Genomic DNA, 20,542 nt, shown 5'->3' on the forward strand with positions numbered 1-20,542 from the left:
ATAAATAAATAATGGCATATACTCTCCAATGACTAGAAGTGGAGGAGAAGAAATTGAACATGAAGTAATGGAGATGGAGGGAATTGTTAAACCATTATAACTGTGAAAACTGACGAATACCTTATTGCAAGAACCGGAACTTGAACTTCATACCTTTATAACCACAGTAACCGGGTCATGGACGAGGAAAAACCAGTTCAGATATTCTGTTAGTCCAGGGACTAGCAAAAGGTGTAAGGATGTAAGGGGAATTTATGGATGATCTGATATGAAAAATATTATAGTGGCATGTGTTGTAAAGATGTAGCCTGTACTAAGTTAAGGTTGAGTACAAGAACATTCGGGAATGTTACAACAGCCTGAAAGACCCCAATGGAAGTGGGCACACATTACAATAGACTTCATAACACACGTTCCTAGAACATCCCGAGAAAGCGATGTAACCTGGATAATAGTACGCTGACTGAACCAATATGCATACTTCCTTCCGAATTGTAATAACTACACAACTGACAATCTCGCCTTATGTTAACGAAACCGTATCTCGACATAGTGAGCTTATTTCATCTATTTTAGGTCGAGATAATCATTTCACCTCTTATCTTTGGCGAGTTGTGCATGAAGCTTTAGAACCCGAATAGACCTGAGCACGTTCTGCCGTGCTCTAACAAACAATCGAACCAAATAAACTATTCAAACATTAGAGGAAAGTGGGACCGGTACCTTCCACTAGTTTAATCCTCGTACACTAACAGTTATCATAATAGTATATAAGTGGCTATATCCTTTATTATACGAGCAAGAATATAAATCATCACTTTATTAGACTAAAAGTTGGCTTCACTCAAAACACAAAATCTGATCTGATTTCGAAACCACAGGTAAAGCTCCTAATATTAAAAACAAAGCGAATGCCGCTTGAGATTGACAAAAGAACTATACCGATATACGTGGAGGTTGTTGATCTTTAAAGGGTTAGTTGAGTTGATGAAAACGATGAGTTAACTCTAAAATACATGGAACCGAACAAAATTGCCTCGAAGGTTAATCATGTAGCATATTAACCAAAACTATTTCACTCACGATATTTTATATATATCGAATCTAAACAAGTGCCTTACTGACAAGACGGAATTAGTATCACTTGAAAACTTTCATCCAACTAAACTTTGTAAAGAAACCCGTGGAAATATTGGACGGGTAAATTGAACAGTTATGGTATTACAAAATTTCATTGATTAAAGTTTGTTAGAATCCATAATGAGGAAACAAATACATTCAGAAACGAAAGAAAGAATTTCGAAACAAATACTCATATCTTTTCCCGAATGTAACGTCCGTTAATTTCCGATAAAAGGTTTAACCTTGTAGTGTTGTGTGCACCTCCCGGGCTTGACCTGACATTCTCCCGAGAGCTCCTTGCCACCCTCGTAAGCTTGTCATACATAACTTTCTTACAAGTTCAACCAGTAGTAAAGTGGAGCGGCCAGAATGTATATTGTTAATATATTATTTGTAAAAAAAAAATAAATAAATAAACCCTAGCCTTACCCTAAATCCTGATCGGCGCCTAACAGCCCCCTCCTCGTTTTGCGTGCAATCAGCCACCGTCCAGCCATCCAATTCTAGGTCGGTATTAAATGTCTACAGCTCTTTTTCACCTTAATTCATCCATATGGCTCGTTTATTCGTCGAAAAACGGTTGTTTTTAGGCTTACCGGGTGGCTGTCCAATTGAGCAATTTCGGGACTTTTTTGGTTGAGGTTTTTGCACTAAAATCTTCCTAGGTATGTCTAGTATTACATACTTAAAAACCATGTTCATTGGTGTTCGTTAGATTGGTCAACTAGTTGTAGTTTGAATGTTAGTGTTCGGATGGCTAGAATTGTAGTTTGATGCGTTTAACGCGAGGGTTGAAGTGATAAACGACCAATTCAGCTCGGGGAAACTTGGTTTGATGTACGGGCTGTTGAAAAATCATTTTTATAAGTTATGGGGTTGAATTGGTTGTCGGTTACTCAAACGGGTCGGTACAACACGCAATTGCGTTTATTGAATAGTTGGTGCGTTGTACTTGTGAGTTACTGAGCCATTGGACTCGTGTAGCGTCGTGTGGACTTGTTGGCTGTGAAATTATCATATTGGGTCCACACGGGGCTGAGTTGGATGTTAATTTCCTAAGAGACCCTTAAACGCGCGTGTTAGTGTCACCTAGTGCTTCTGTGACATTCGTGACAAAACCGAGTACACCTTGGTATTCACAGACCGAATAATCGATTAATCGCTTATTGCGTAGCGAACAAACGATTAACCAAACGGGTCTGGTTATGACCCAGGTACCCGGGGGGCCATCTATAAGTGATATACGTTTAATATAAGCCAATATGTTAATATTATGGCCTTAGTACGATAGCAAACCAGTTAAACGAAAACATGCTTGTTTAACTACCCGCTATGGATTTAAATGCGAAAGAGAGTTACAAAACAAGCATTGTATCATCCGTTAAGCCAAAAAAGATTTACAAAACACTTAGTGAGAATTTTTTAAGCAATCCATGAAAATATTTTCGATTTTTACAAAAGAATAGTATGTTTTTATAAATTAACAAAAAAATACTCGTTTTAGCACTGTTTGTTATACCCGATATATTTTTTGCGCCAAAAACTGAACCTGAAATAAATTTGGACTTGGCTTTTCACGTTTGGACACGCATAACTAGGCATTTGGGCCAAATGAGGCCCAAGAGGGCCCTTTTTTGACTTCCGATCGGAAATAAGGGGAAACTTCCCCATTAAGGTTTTCTTTTGTTTATTAGCCAACTTCAAAGATATTTTTGCCACAAGTTCTTATACTTTCTGGATCCTTACAACCTGCTCCATCAAAGTCTAGCTAATCTAAGGTAATATTCATAATTTTGATCATTAATCCATGGTTTAAACATGTTTAATCATTCCTAAACATAGTTTGATTACTAAAAATCATTCCTAACCATGTAAAAATCCTAAAAAAAGTCCAAAAACATTTTTTGATCATATACATGGTTAGGAACCTGGTTTGATAGTTTTTTTGGCCATAAACATGGATTAAAGGGTTTATACGGACTAAAGGGTTTAAACGATGTTTATACGGATTAAAGGGTTTAAACGATGTTTATACGGTTTAAACGATTAAAGGGTTTAAACGATGATTAAAGGGTTTAAACGATGTTTATACGGTTTAAACGATATATATATTTTAATTGACAAGTGACTAAATTTTTATAATTTAATGATTAACAGATAATTAATTGTGCTAATTTAATGATTAAACAAATTCAATTCTGATAAAAACCGGCAAGTTCGTGATTAACGAACCTGCGGGAATATCATAACACCAAGAGTGATCAAAAATCATATTTTTGGATTAATTATGTAAAAACGAACCTTTTTATGAGAAACCTGGACAATCTGGATAGATTGTGCGCGTTTCTCCTCAAATCAAACTGAATAAACGGAAACGGGCCCGTAGCGAATCCGGAACCCCAATGTGTGATCTTTCTTTATAACTTAATCATTTTATCGACCAACACATTTACCCAAGCTTACATCCCCATAACTGTTTTCTGAACGCATAAACGAACAACTTGGCCTAGCTGGGAAAACGGGAAACTGAGCCAAGTTCGGTTTTAAGTATTAGACATTGAACAAACATCACAATTTAAGCCTACTGACACTTTCTGGGTGTAACAGCTATACCCAGATTAGTTATACAGCCCAGTTTAGTATGAAGATTATAATAATATTAAAATATTAATATTATTATAATATTAATTATAGGGACTAGTGATAGCGAGTTGAACCGGCTACGAGCTGACACTGTACCAGACCTCTACTAAACAGTGAGTTTCATGACCCCACTTTTAAACTGTTTTTATAAACTTTTGGGGTGAAAAACATGTTGATACATATCTGTACACTATGAATTGTTTGATGATGGGAATTATCTAAGTGCTAACACACGAAAGTCCCCACGAACATAGTGATTAACTTCAAGTCGGTGGCTTGTGAATAGTACTATTGGTTTGACAAACCCAAACGGAATCGGCCTGGTTGCCGTGTCACATAGCGCCGTTTGCACATGACTATACTTATACAAACAGGCTATGTATTGTTAGACATAGCTACCGGGGCATGTTGTGGGCGGAAGGGGAGCCACAGTGGTTGATTGGGCGTGGGAAATGGATGCACGCAGCACAGACAGTCAAGGCTTCACTGTAGCTTAGCATAATTACATCATAAACATATAAACAAATGTATTTGTGAAGGTCGTACATACATACTTGCGTATTTACAAATTATGATTGTTATACGCAAAACTGATTTCTTGAAACTCGTGAAACTCACCAACTATTTATAGTTGACCCGTTTTAACATGTTTTTCAGGTATGCCAGACTTGGACTAGAAAGTCAATGTGCTACGTGTTTGACTTGCGATCAATACTGGGTGAATTGATGCAAGTGTGCTAGTAAGAAGTAAAGTCGTTTAACGGGCTGGATTTAGTTTGTATCATCTAGTTGTAAACAAAGTTAGATCGATGTAAAATATTGTAAACTAGTTTTTGTATTGTTCTTTATAAACAATGTGGTTGATACCAGAGGTGTCTGTTAAATTTCCGTTTACGCTTCCGCAAATCGCTTAACGGTGTGTGACAGCTTCTGGGGGTAAATTGGGAATGTTTTATTCCCGGGTGAATGTAAGGCCTCGGGGGCTGTTGTGATTGAGTTTGATGAGGTCGAGGCTTTAGGTAACTCCAACCATGTTAGAACGTCTCGTAGGATAAACGAGTCATCTCGATGTCAATAGTATTGATTGTATGTAAACCGACAGGAGTTTGAGTTGTGGGGCTACGTAGGGATCCTCTAGCTTGTGGTGAAATCATACCTTGTGTCAGGTGAGTTCATGATGCCCTTTTAAATCTTTTTAAGTTTTGGGCTAGCATACACACCGTAATACAATTTTACACGATTTTACTCGTTACAACTAATTGGATGGTATTACATAGCCTTATTTGTATTTGTGCATTTATAAAACTATGAGTGGATTATATTCTATGCCTTAAGACATTTTAGAATCGTTTGGTCATAAATTCCTTAAGGTTATATACCTGGTTATGGTCTAGACTCGAGGATGTTAATAGGCTGGGTAGTAATTGAATAGGAGTAGAACTTTTTACTTAGTTCATGTATTGAACTGATTATTATATATTACCTTATGGCCCATAGGCTTGCTTGTAATATGGTATGTTTTGGGATGATATTTACATACATACATATATATATATATATGTATGTATGTGCATGTGTTACCCTATGGCCTATGATTAGTGATGTTTGTTAGCCATTCGTGACTAAGGATGGCTTACTTACGATGTGGTCTATTTTGGGATCATATATATGTATAAGTATGTGTTACCTTATAGCCTACGGTTGTGTGATGACATTTAGTTCCTTGTGACTAATAATGATGTGAGTAGGCTTATTGATGTGTGTGTGCATGCTGATTACGGCCGGGTCAAATATATTACTCGGGTTTTCAAATCCCGTGGTGGAGAGGCCCGTGTGGCGTGATCATCATTTTGCCGGGTCAAATATATTACTCGGGATTTTAAAATCCCGTGGTGAAGAGGCCCGTTGTATGTTAAAACGTGATCGGGTCAAATATATTACTCGGGTTGTACTCGTGGTGGAGAGGCCCGTATCACGTGTTTGGATGTGTAAGCTGTGACCGAGTCAAATATATTACTCGGGTTTAACTTGCGGTGGAGAGGCTCGTGTCACGTGCATAGGTCTTACCGCTTCCGGGTCAAATATATTACTCAAGTCTTGACTCGTGGTGGAGAGGCCCGTGTACGTGTGTTCGACGATGAATGTATTATTTGGTGAACTATATTTATTTATTTTATTATTATCCTCTCTGCTGTTTAGAACTATAACTTTGAAATAAAGTATGAATTATTGTTTATGAAAACTTGAACTCACTCAGCTCTAGCTGACTTTGTGTGTATGTTAGATTGACTTTCAGGTTAAGGAGTGGATGTTACCGCTTGGACGTGCTGGATGCTACTCGGAGTTAATGGCATTTCTAGAAGAGGACTTTAAAATAAAACCAACACTTAACTTTATATTAAATTTTGGGATTTTAGATACTTCACTTTTCCCACTGTTTATCATTTGGTATTTTCCGGTTTTGGGAATTTTTGATGCTTGTGAATTTCCGCTGTTAAATTACTCTGAACTGGTTTTAAATAAAATGAAAGTTTGGTTTTAAATTTTTGGGGAAATTGTGGATGTGATTACCAACCGTAGGATTCCCGGGATTTGGGGTCTTACAAGTTGGTATCAGAGCCATGGTTCAAGGGATCCGAGTATTCTTGAATGCTTGGACTCGAGCTGTAAAAGAAGGGACTAGAAATGCCAACCTCGAGTAGCTGCACGCCAGGAGGTAAATTTTAAATTATCTAGTCATTCTTACAAGTTTAAGATTTCATTTCGTGAATAACTGCTTAAGTGTTAGATGGAATACTAATATGGTTAGGGGCAGGGGTGCTTAGGATGGGCGGGTAAAGTAAACCATTAATAACACTTGATCAACGTTATTAGCAGTTTACCATTACCTACCATGTTCTGAATACTACTTGTGTCTGCCCGTGTCAGGGTTCTGTCCTTGTAGGAATAGGATATGGCCAATACCCGTACGACGAAGAGTGGTCGTCCTAGTGGTCGTGGTCGTAGGCCACGTGCCGAGACTGAGAGAGGGGACCCCGATTTAGGGAATAACCCCGCCTTAGGCCCCGCTATACGCGCGGCCATCGCAGATGAGGTTTATCAGGTTCTTCAGAGCGTTATTCCGGAGATTGTTGCTGAGGCGGTTAGGGTTGCAAAAGAGTCAATGATTGGTAAGAGTGTGGATAAGCAGGGAAAGGGTCAAGAGACTCAGGTAGAAGACGAGGTGATGGTGTCAAGTGAGGAGGAGGAAGAAGTTCGTGCGTTTAGTGTATCTTCTAGAGGTTGTTCGTATGGGGATTTCAAGAAGTGCGACCCTCCCGCTTTCGATGGTACTAAAGATGCGTTGGCAGCTCATCAGTGGGTTAGAGGGATTGAAGCCGTATTGAGGGTTAGTAACTGCAAAGAGGAGGACATGGTGACTTATGCTACTGCCTCGTTTCATTCCGAGGCGCTGTGTTGGTGGGATAATCTAGCTCAGGCTATGGGTAATCGTTCTATTAGGAGGATGGCTTGGGAAGAGTTGAAGCAGTTGGTTATCGATCATTTTTTCCCTCCGCATGAATTAGATAAGATAGAGCAGGAGTTCTTAGTTTTAGAAGTGGGTGATATGTCACATCGAGAATATACTACAAAATTCAATCAAATGGCTCATTTATGTCCCGATCTGGTTACACCTGAAAGTAAACGAATCAAAAAGTACGTGAAGGGTCTTCCGGCAGATGTTCGTAGGGGTGTGGTGACCACCGGCATGAGCTCTTTCCATTCGGTGGTTACCCTGGCAGGTATATTGTATGAACAGAGAGAGATGGTGAGCCCAACTGAATCTGGAAAAGATTGGAAACTGAGCTCTAACTCCAATGGCAAACATTATGGGGGCAATGATTCTGTGTCGGCTGGGAAGAAAGCGAGGACGGAGACGTCGGATCGTAAAATTAAGGGGTATAACGATGGATGTAGGAAGTGCGGGAAACCGCATAGGGGGAATGCAGGCCTGGGGCTATGCCCTGTTTTCGTTGTGGGAAGACTGGACACGCCAGCTATGAGTGCCAGACTTTGATTTGTTTCCGATGTAGGGGGTCTGGACATTTAGCGTCAAATTGCCATACCAATAGGGCGGGGGAATCCGAGCAGGGGACTTCCTCGATGGGGAAAATGGAAGAAAGACCGAAGATTAAGGCGAGTGCCTTTAGTGTCTCGACGAAGGAGGCAAAGGAGGATGCGGACACCATTTCAAGTAACCCATTGTAAACGTTTTATTTGTTAAAATTGCACTGTCCATTTATCTCCCTCTCGAATGCTTTCGTGTGTAATTTCTTGGCTAGGAAGTAGTATGATATCATTAGTAGGGGTGCTATTTATACCCGTTCTGTGTATGATGTGCTGTTTTGAATTGTCTCAATCCGTGCTGGTTCCAGTGTGGCGGGATTCGGGGACGAATCCCATTTTTAGGGGGGTAGACTTGTAACGTCCGTTAATTTCCGATAAAAGTTTTAACCTTGTAGTTTTGTGTGCACCTCTCGGGCTTGACCCGGCATTCTCCCGAGAGCTCCTTGCTACCCTCGTAAGCTTGTCATACATAACTTTCTTACAAGTTCAACCAGTAGTAAAGTGGAGGGGCCAGAATGTATATTTTTAATATATTATTTATATATAAAAAAAACCCTAGGCTTACCCTAAATCCCGATCGGCGCCCAACAGCCCCCTTCCTCGTTTTTCGTGCAATCAGCCACTGTCTAGCCATCCAAATTTCAATTCCAGGTCAGTATTAATTGTCTACAACTCTTTTTCACCTTAATTCATCCATATGGCTCGTTTATTTGTCGAAAAACTGTTCTTTTTAGGTTTACCGGGTGGCTGTCCAATTGAGGAATTTCAGGACTGTTTTGGTAGAGGTTTTTGTACCAAAATCTTCTTAGGTATGTCTAGTATAACATACTTAAAAACCATGTTCATTGGTCTTCGTTAGATTGGTCAACTAGTTGTAGTTTGAATGTTAGTGTTTGGATGGCTAGAATTGTAGTTTGATGTGTTTAATGCGAGGGTTGAAGTGATTAACGACCAATTCAGCTCGGGGGAACTTGGTTTGATGTATGGGCTGTTGAAAAATCATTTTTATAAGTTATGGGGCTGAATTGGTTGTCGGTTACTCAAATGGGTCGGTACAACACACAATTGCGTTTATTGAATAGTTGGTGCGTTGTACTTGCGAGTTACTGACCCATTGGACTTGTGTAGCGTCGTGTGGACTTGTTGGCTGTGAAATTATCATATTGGGTCCACACGGGGCTGAGTTGGATGTTAATTTCCTAAGCGACCCTTAAACGCGCGTGTTAGTGTCACCTAGTGCTTCCGGTAGCTTGTGGTGAAATCATACCTTGTGTCAGGTGTGTTCATGATGCCCTTTTAAATCTTTTTAAGTTTTGGGCTAGCATACACACCGTAATACAATTTTACACGATTTTACTCGTTACAACTAATTGGATGGTATTACATAGCCTTATTTGTATTTGTGCATTTATAAAACTATGAGTGGATTATATTCTATGCCATAGGACATTTTAGAATCGTTTGGTCATAAATTCTTTAAGGTTATATACCTGGTTATGGTCTAGACTCGAGGATGTTAATAGGCTGGGTAGTAATTGAATACGAGTAGAACTTTTTACTTAGTTCATGTATTGAACTGATTATTATATATTACCTTATGGCCCATAGGCTTGCTTGTAATATGGTATGTTTTGGGATGATACATACATACATACATACATACATATATATATATATGTATGTATGTGCATGTGTTACCCTATGGCCTATGATTAGTGATGTTTGTTAGCCATTCGTGACTAAGGATGGCTTACTTAAGATGTGGTGTATTTTGGGATCATATATATGTATGAGTATGTGTTACCTTATAGCCTACGGTTGTGTGATGACATTTAGTTCCTTGTGACTAATAATGATGTGAGTAGGCTTATTGATGTGTGTGTGCATGCTGATTACGGCCGGGTCAAATATATTACTCGGGTTTTCAAATCCCGTGATGGAGAGGCCCGTGTGGCGTGATCATCATTTTGCTGGGTCAAATATATTGCTCGGGATTTTAAAATCCCGTGGTGAAGAGGCCCGTTGTATGTTAAAACGTGATTGGTTCAAATATATTACTCGGGTTGTACTCGTGGTGGAGAGGCCCGTATCACGTGTTTGGATGTGTAAGCTGTGACCGAGTCAAATATATTACTCGGGTTTGACTCGCGGTGGAGAGGCTCGTGTCACGTGCATAGGTCTTACCGCTTCCGGGTCAAATATATTACTCGAGTCTTGACTCGTGGTGGAGAGGCCCGTGTACGTGTGTTCGACGATGAATGTATTATTTGGTGAACTATATTTATTTATTTTATTATTATCCTCTCTGCTGTTTAGAACTATAACTTTGAAATAAAGTATGAATTATTGTTATGAAAACTTGAACTCACTCAGCTCTAGCTGACTTTGTGTGTATGTTAGATTGACTTTCAGGTTAAGGAGTGGATGTTACCGCTTGGACGTGCTGGATGCTACTCGGAGTTGATGGCATTTCTAAACGAGGACTTTAAAATAAAACCAACACTTCACTTTATATTACATTTTGGGATTTTAGATACTTCACTTTTCCCACTGTTTATCATTTGGTATTTTCCGGTTTTGGGAATTTTTGATGCTTGTGAATTTCCGTTGTTAAATTACTCTGAACTAGTTTTAAATAAAATGAACGTTTGGTTTTACATTTTTGGGGAAATTGTGGATGTGATTACCAACCGTAGGATTCCCGGGATTCGGGGTCTTAAACCGAAAAAGGGTGTAATCGGTATATCGAATTTCAAGGACGAAATTTCTTAACTGGGGGAGAATGTGACATTCGTGACCAAACCAGGTATGCCTTAGTATTTGTTTATCGAACGAACGATTAACTAGTTATTACGTAACAAACAGACGAATAATCAAGCGGGTCTGGTTATGACCCGGATATACCGGGGAGCCATCTATAAGTGATATGCGTTTAATATAAGCTAACATATTGATATTATGGCTTTAGTACAATAGCAAACCAGTTAAACGAAAACATACTCGTTTAACTACCCGCTATGATTCTAAACGCGAAAGATACTAACAAAACAATCATTGTATCATCCGTTAAGCAGAAAAAGACTTACAAAACATTTATTTGAAATTTTTTAAGGGATCTGTGAAAATATTTTCTATTTTTACAAACAAATAGCATGTTTTTCTAAATTTACCAGAAATTGGCCGAAAAAACTTGTTTTCGCGCTGTTTGTCGTACCCGATATAATTTTCTCGCCAAAACAAACCCAAAACTTGGATTCGAGATTTCACGTTTGGGCACGCAAAATGAGACCAATGGGCCAAAATTGGGCCCAAAAGTCCATCCCGCCAAAGTGGACTAAATCCCCCTTTTATTCATTTTTCATGTTTAAACAATTGCACAATATATTTTTTAATGAAGAGTCCAGATTCTACATCAATTTTTGCTGTTCTACAAACCCTTTGTGAAAAACCCTAAGGTAACAACCCATTTTGATCCAATTTGAGCTTGATTAACATGAGTTTTTACATAAAAATTGATATTTGATTGTCAAAAATTACTTATAGCCATGCAAAAACCATAAAAACGATCAAAACATATTTTTTGATCATACACATGGTTAATAACCTGTTTTGATAAGCTTTTTGGCCATAAACACGGATTAAGGGATTAAAATCGCGTTTTTACGGTTTAAAAGTTTGGTTTAAAGCCCTAACCTATATCCTGAGTTTCAAGGCTGGTCTCTTGATGATATGTGACATTCATGACAAAACCGAATACATCTCAGTATTCACAAATCAAATAAGCGTTTAACCACTTATTGCGTAATGAACGAACGGATAACCAAATGGGTCTGGATATGACCCAGATATCTGGGGGGCATCTATAAGCGATATATGTTAAATATAAACCAACATATTAATATTATGGCCTTAGTACGATAGCAAACCAGTTAAACGAAAACATGCTCGTTTAACTACCCGCTATGGATTTAAACGCGAAAGAGAGTTACAAAACAAGCATTGTTTCATCCGTTAAGCCAAAAAAGATTTACAAAACACTTAGTGGGAATGTTTTAAGCGATCTGTGAAAATATTTTCGATATTTACAAAAAATAGTATGTTTTTATAAATTTACACAAAAATAGTTGATAAACACTCGTTTTCGCACTGTTTTTCTTACCCGATATCTTTTTCGCACCAAAAACCAAACTCGAGATAAATTTGGACTCGGCATTTCATGTTCGGGCACGTAAATCGAGAAAATTTGACCAAATGGGCCCAATAGGGGGCCAAACAAGCCTAGCTCGCCAAAGTTGAAAAAAAACCTTTAGTGTTATTATTAGTTACTTAATAAAAAAAGAAACGTTAGATATTATGTCCATTTTTCCAGAACTTAACCCAGCTTTCTCTGTTGTTCTTATTCCAAACCAACAAAACCTAAAGTATTTTGATTAAGTTGATTAATTTATTGCATGTTTAAACATGTTTAATCATTTCTAAACATAGTTTGATTACTAAAAATCATTCCTAACCATGTAAAAATCCTAAAAATAGTCCAAAAACATGTTTTGATCATACACATGGTTAGTAACCTGGTTTGATAGTTTTTTTGTCCATAAACACGGATTAAAGGGTTTAAACGACGTTTTTACGGTTCAAAAGTTCGGTTTAATAACCTAGCGGAACCTTAAGTTCCAAGGCTGACATATTGATGAAACATGATTGATTTGTGATATAGGACCTGCACTTAGCTTATATAGAAGCACAAGAACCCAGAAATTGGATTAGAAGAGCGAAAACGGGCGAAAACCGTAAAGGTAATGTCGAATTGCTCGATTACGGGCTGTTTATGTTAAGGTTGTGATGTTCATATTTTTAGGTTATAAAATTTTTCAGGAACATTAGGGACAATATGATTGAGTCCCTTTTCGAATTTGGTAATTTTTCGACCATCTGAGAATATTTGGCGTATTTATTACCGATTAAGGGTGTGTATTTAGGAAAAATACTTAAAATGATTGAAAATTATGAACTTCTGCGGGGAACTCATATTTGGTATAATATGATCACATATGAAATTTGGGGTCATTTGGAAAAACCTAGGTATGCTTTGTGGATTCGTGCTTATTCGAGATTTCATTGTCGTTCTTTGCTCGAAAAGGGTAATTGGGAAAGTTGTTAGCTTCTAGAATTTCTATAGTTTGTTTTGAGAAGTGTTTTAATCACTCAGGAATTATTCTGGATTTTTCGGTAATCGTTTGGTATAAACGGACAATTTTCGGGTTAAATATAATATATAAAATAAATTTTTATAAATTAATAATTAAGTAAATAATTCCAGAAATATTTTTATAAAAATCTAAATATTGTAATTGATAAGTGTCTAAATTTTCATAATTTAATGATAAACGGATCATTAAATGTGCTAAATTGAACATTAAATGAATTCGATTCTAATAAAAACTGACGGGTTTTCGATTAACGAACCTGTTAGAATATCAGAACATTAAGAGTGATCAAAAAGCATATTTTCGGGTTCATAAGTAAAAACGAGCTTTTTATGAGAAATCCAGATAACTTGGGTAGATTGTGCGTGTTTTTCTCCAAACCAAACCAAATAAATGGAAACGAGCCCCGTAGCGAATCCAGACCCCTAAATTGTGATATTTCTTTATAACTTAATCATTTTATCAACCAGCACGTTTACCCAAGTTTACATACTCATAACTGTTTTTCAAACGCGTAAACGAGCAACTTGGCCCAGCTGGTAAAACAGATAAACTGAGCCAAGTTCGATTTTAAATATTAGACATTGAATAACATCACAATCTAAGCCTACTGACACTTTCTGGGCATGATAGCTATACCCAGACTAGATATACAGCCCAGTCTAGTATGAAGATTATAATAATATTAAAATATTAATATTATTATAATATTGCTATATGGACTAAGAGATAGCAAGGGAAACGAACCCCGAGCTGACATTGCCCCGAGTATCTACAAAACCATGAGTTTCATGACTGCTCTTTTCAAACTGTTTACAAACTTTTAGGGTGAAAAGCATGTTTATATACGTTAATTATCTGAAAACGGTTCAGGATATAAATTATCTGAACGTTCTCATACAGAAAGTCCCTACAAGCATGATGATTGACTACGTGCCGATGAAAGGTGAATAGTATTGTTGATTGATAAATTAAATGGAATTAGTACAAATGCCAAAACATAATGAAATTACACGTGACAACCTGTTCATACAAACAAGCTATGTAACGTTAAACAAAACAGGCTGGGGAATAATGTGGTCTGTAATGGCCATGGGAATAATGTGGTCTGTAATGGCCATGGGGATAACATGGTCTGTAAGGGCCATGGGGATAACGCGGTCTATAATGGCCATCAAGATAACGTGGCATGCGACGGCCATGAGAACAACGTGGGCAGTGGAGGCCACGAGGTTATTATAGGCGGAAGGGGGGCCACAGTGATTGATGATACGTGGTAAATACTACACGTGTGTGTGTGTGTGTATAGGTACTATGTGGATAGGCATAGGGAATACTATAGCATAGGAAACACTAGCCATATACACACACACGCGCACACACACACACACACACTATGAAGTGGCTGATGTCACGCGGAAGCGTTGTGAGCAGAAGAGGGGCCATAGTGGTTGATGTCACGTGGAACCGTTGTATCATAACCTTGCCATAGTGGTTGATTTTCGTGAAAAATAAAGGCACGTAGTACGAACGAACAGTCACGATTCTATAGTAATTTCAAACTTATATCATAACCTTGCACACATACACATGTACATACAAAGATACAGATGTATCTATATACAAACGTAAACACTTTTTTTACATACGCGCGTACATACAAACTATGACCATGTGGTACGCAGAACTGATTTCGTTAAAATTTATGAAACTCACCAACTATTCATAGTTGACCTGTTTTTAACATGCTTTTCAGGTAATGAGAAAAGTGGAGTAGAATGCTTACGTGTTACGTGTTTGGATTGTGATTGATGCTATGAGCATTCGAGTTAGAAGTAAAGTAGTAGACGGACTAGTTTTTGATTGTATCACCAAGTTGGTAAAAGATGTTAGAACGATGTAATATATTGTAACTTAGTAATGTTTCTTTATGAAAAATGTATTTGATACTAGGCGTGTTTGTTAAATTACCATTTTACGCTTTCGCAAATCGCTTAACGAGGTGTGACAAAAGTTGGTATCAGAGCCATTGGTTATAAAGGATTAGGTTATCCCTTAGGCTACCTATAATATAACCTTAGGCTTGATTATATCTGGGAAAATTAATAATAAGTAACGATATATGTACTGATGGATGCCGGGATGAACTTGTGGTGCAAGTGGGTTATTATGGTCCGGAACGTATTAACAGACTTTCTTGTACGAGGGAATTCGGGAAGAAGTCGCAAAACATACCGATAGGTATAAATGGCAACATACGAGTATGAAAGTGAATTGTGGAGTATATATGTAACGTGCATACGTGCTTATCTGAAATATGGTGTACGGATATGTGTATGTACAGTACTATCGATAATATTAAATTTTATCATAACGAATATCATATTCGATTATAATCAATATTAATCCTTATTATAATTAAAATTTTAAGATTAAAACCAATACCATATTTTATTATAACTAATATTAAACATAGTCATAACAAATAAAATATTTTATTTTTGCCCTAATTAATAATATCCTTTACTCTGATTAAAACAATCGAAAAATGTTATATTATGACTAAATGTTGAACTGAAAGAGATTGAGATCGGGTAGCTTTATGACAGATAAAGAACCGGTGTTGCCTGTAAACAAGAATATGAGACTGTTTTAACGAATTCGAACTGAATCTTTGGATATGACGGAACCACAACTGGGCTTAATATTCAAGGTTCAGGAAAGAACCGTGGGAGGTGTGACCTACACACAATAATTTTAAAAGGATATATGTAATACTTTTCAACTTAGGTCTAGTCCTTATCTTATATACTCGTTTTCAAATAATAAACTAAACTGCTTTTCGTTCGTCTCTTCACTTTCATTTTTCGAAAACAAGCAACATTCCTTAGAGAATTCCTAGTAATGAGCCCGAACTATTAAATTAGAAATATAATAATTCCCTTATTGAGCCCAAATTTTATAACAGACCGTGACTGCCAGTGCATACCAGATACTAACGATATTTCAAAAAGAACACTAACAATAATAATTCCCCCTATATATCACCAGTGCAACTGATTCATAGGAACCTCCCTAACTAGCAAACTCTTCAAATTATCTATGTACGAGAACCTCCAACCTCTCCTACATTTTGCCATTCCAATCGGTTTATTATAGAAGAGAAACCTCATGCTCACGAATCGATGACGTGCCTTGACTGGAATGGGACATACTGATCTCCAACTAGTAAGCTACCATTTTTAGTAAACTCGGCATGCTTACGGATACTAAATGACCTAGTAAAAGAATATATTCTATAGTAATATTTAATAACATCTAGAGGTTAAGTGGAGTATACAAGTGCATTCCTACTATGACGCACTGATTAAACTCGTAGCGGGCAGATGTCTACTTACGTAAGAGGCCGGATAAAAACAATTGCCCAATGATGGGATCGTACCGGAATAACTGTTGTGTATAGCATCTTTTCAATACTCCATGCTAGCATCTAATAGTGTGCGTTGTGCTGGTATGGAGGACAATTTGAGCCTTCCGTTACAATACTGGCCCTTACCGGGCTGAAATTTCTTGTCACTTGGCGGCAACTATTAACATATACATACAGACAAAGGCCTTTGTTAGGCTAAATCTATATACTATCCTTAGTATTAAGACTCAGGAACAGATCCGTATGATACATATGTGTTATTTGAAATACCTGATTACTTGTTAATGTGATTCCTTTCGTGCTTAGTAGTGTAAGTGAATTGTTATTAATAGTGGTATAACTGGTTATTGTTATAGAATGGCCCCGAAGAAAGCAAACGCATTGTCTGAAGCAGATGTAGCCGAGATGATTGCTCGGCAATACAGACAGTACTTCCGACACTAGCAGCACAATTCATTGCCGGTATTAATACAACTATGAATACAAATCAAATATCGAACACTAATGCGGCCGTGAATACTAATCCCCCGACAAATACTAATACAACTACAAATGCTCCCCCAATAAATACTAACATGGTTACAACTAATACTCCCCCGTTGAATACTAATGCTACTCTCAATAATGATAATCCCCCACCGAACTTGAACAATGATCGTAACAACCCAAATCCCCCACAACAGGGATATCAACTTACGAACTTCATGTTATGTAAACCTATAGATTATAGTGGTACTGAAGGACCAAATGGACTGGTTAAGTGGATCGAGAAGACTGAATCCATTATTAATATCACTAACTATCCACCGGATTGAATTGTTAAATATGCTACTTCCACATTTGTGGACCACGCCTTAATGTGGTGTGTAACACCCCGGCTTAAGCGGAAACGCCCGAGTGTGACGTATAGATTGCTCAAACACACGTGGAACTATTAAGTGACCATAATAACATTAATTCATTAAATTGCCAGGTACATAAGTTCAACAAATCACAATACAAGTTCAAATCAAAACATAATCATAACAATGTCTCGTTTATTAAATAACCTAGGTATTCTAAGCGTCTTCTAGTCTTTTATCCTCTAATCACGGTACGTGTAACATATGTATAAAATACGGTCAACTATAAATAGCCGGTGAGTTTCCACAGTTTTAAATACATACATAAAAACCGTACAACTCATGGACAAGTGATAAACAAGCAAGTAAGTCCTTTCCAGTTGGTACAACCAACGTACTTGGATAATCGCGCAAGTAAGGTCCTTTCCAATTGGTAACAACCAACGTACTTGGATAATGAGGCCCTTTTCCACTCGATACAAATGGACCGGAGTGCAAAGGGGGGCGTATGATCATACTTAATGAGGCTTCCCAACATGCAATTAATATTCTTGCAAGTAATACAAATAACACACAAGTCCATATACGAATTGTAGTTTGTAATAGAAGAAATCATTACTTGAATTTTTATATGGATACATATGCTACCCCAAAACAATAAAACATTAAAAGGGGTGGTGAAAAACTCACCTTAATGATTGAGGCGAAAAGGGAATAAGTACTTAAAAGCATTTGAGAATAACCACAACTGAACACATCACGTAAACCGAAGAAAGCGATCCGCGCTAACTAAATTGAGTAAAAACATGTTAATCGATAATCGTACGGGGTGTTTTTATTGTAAAACTTGTAATGAATATTTTATATTATTTTATATTCTTTGATTATAATATTATTATTTATGCTTTAACGATAAATCGGTTATTAGTACGATTTAAGCACTTTAATGGCGAGAAAACGAAGTTATACGTTCGAAAAGCTTGAATTATTGATTGTAATGTTATAATTATAATTATTGCGTTGACTAGACGATTTTTAGGAATTTAAAGTTTACTTTACGCTTATTAAACGATTTTTAATGACAACTTACGAAAACGAGAAACTTGATTTTTAATGTAAAAGTGGTGAGATATATTTTATAGTTAATTATATAATTTTTATTTAGCTTAAAAAGGTTTTTATAAGTTTATTTTGATTTTTATTTGATTAAAATGATTTATTGGGTATTAATAAAACTGAATTAAATAATAAAAAAATAATATGTCTGACCCGGGTTTCGAACCCGGGTCTTGGTGATGATCAGTGTGTTATCCAACTGCTCTAGACTTCATATTCATTAAGGATATGGCTTTAAATATATATATATACATTAACAGATCTTGATAGTTTTAATTAATAATAATAATAATAATAATAATAATAATATAAACAGTTTAAAAAAAATGATAATAGGATGCGTGACCCGGGTCTCTTGGTTACAAACACCACAGCTTAACCAGTTGTTCTATGCTTGATATTCATTTTAAGTTTGAAACAGATTGTATATATACAATACTTAAAGTTCATCTTCTTTCCCATGAACCCTATATTTGCAATTGCAGATTATGTTCCATATTTGCTCAATTAAGTTTAGGGTTATTGTTTATTGATGTAATGACATTAACATACATATATCAATTACATTATAATGTTTTGTTTTGTCGGAGAAGATGAACTCGCCGGAAAAGTAAGAAGGTCTCCCAATTACAGATAATTCAGTGTATTAGAGGGGGGTTAGAGAGAATGAGCAAGTTGTATAGGAGCTTGGACATCTATTTATACTATGGGGTGGAGCGTGTACGCGTCAATGACATTGATTTGGTTTCCGGATTTTTCGGCGATGATTACAGGATTATATACGGCGAATAAACGTAATTAAATAGTTGATTATCGCTTAATATTGACGGAGAATCATTTTTTATAATTATAAAAACGCGTTTACAGGCGGTGGTGGCCACCTCCGGCGCCGGATCCGGCGGCCGGAGGCCCACCGGAAAAACGTGGACGGGGAAAGGGGTGGTGCTGGGAATTAATATATTTTATTATATTTTAAAATTCATATTTACACTTTAAGCCCCTCAAATTTCATAATCTTTTAAGTTGAAAATTAGTAATTAAATTTTCATTTCTAACCTTGGACTCTTATAATTGAATTATATAATTTTTGGTTTAGGATAATTTACGCGTTTAACCCGTACGGCTCGATTAAGGCTCGAAAGTTTTATAAACAATTTGGATAACGAACTTCACAACGAATATTGAACAATAAATGTCGGAAACACTTTATTAATGATAAATAATACATCGAAATGACCCAACGGGTCGGGTTAACAAATACAAATACGAATCGAAATTGACGAATGACACATGGTGGAATACGGTTATACAAATTTGGGACAAGAGGTAATCAACCGTATGTCTTGAGCAGAACTTAAAGATATTATGATATAACACTTTTGTCCGATAAATGAAATTCAGAAATTAGAACAAGAACTTTGGAATTTGGAAATGAAAGGTGTAGATCATTTGGGGTACACCCACCGCTTTAACGAACTGGCCTGTCTAGTTCCACGGTTAGTTACCCCAGAATCTAAACGTATTGAACGCTACGTTTTGGGTTTAGTCTCTGAAGTCAAGAGTCTGATTAAATCAACTGGCCCCTTAACTTTCGACAATGCCGTGTTACAAGCCGGCATTGTAACTTCTGATTTGGTTAGAAGTGGTGTGTAGAGAATGCCTGGAGAATCATCTAGTATAAAATGAACCAAGTATGAGGCGAGCGTACAAGGAAGACAACAAAATAAACATGCACGCACTACGATACAAAACTACACCATTAGCAGTTCTGATATGAAATAAGAGAAGTATAAAGGGATGTTGCCAAAGTGTAGGGAATGTAGTTATCATCATGTAGGTGAATGTCGAACAAATGGGTGTTATAGATGCGGGAAGGTTGGACACTATGTCCGTCAATGTAAAACCATTGTAAACAATACGAGCCGACCATCTCAAATGCCACAACCGCACTATCTACAATTACCTCGACCACAACCAATTCGCTTACAGCTGATACAATTAACCCAACCTATGATAAATCATCCTACTTGCTATGAGTGTGGTAGTACAAAACACTTCAAAAGAAACTGCCCCAA

The sequence above is a fragment of the Bidens hawaiensis genome, unplaced genomic scaffold (assembly GCF_021521415.1).
Source record: "Bidens hawaiensis isolate Kalapana, Puna unplaced genomic scaffold, B.hawaiensis_p1.1 tig00011229_1, whole genome shotgun sequence".
Lineage (NCBI taxonomy): Eukaryota > Viridiplantae > Streptophyta > Magnoliopsida > Asterales > Asteraceae > Bidens > Bidens hawaiensis.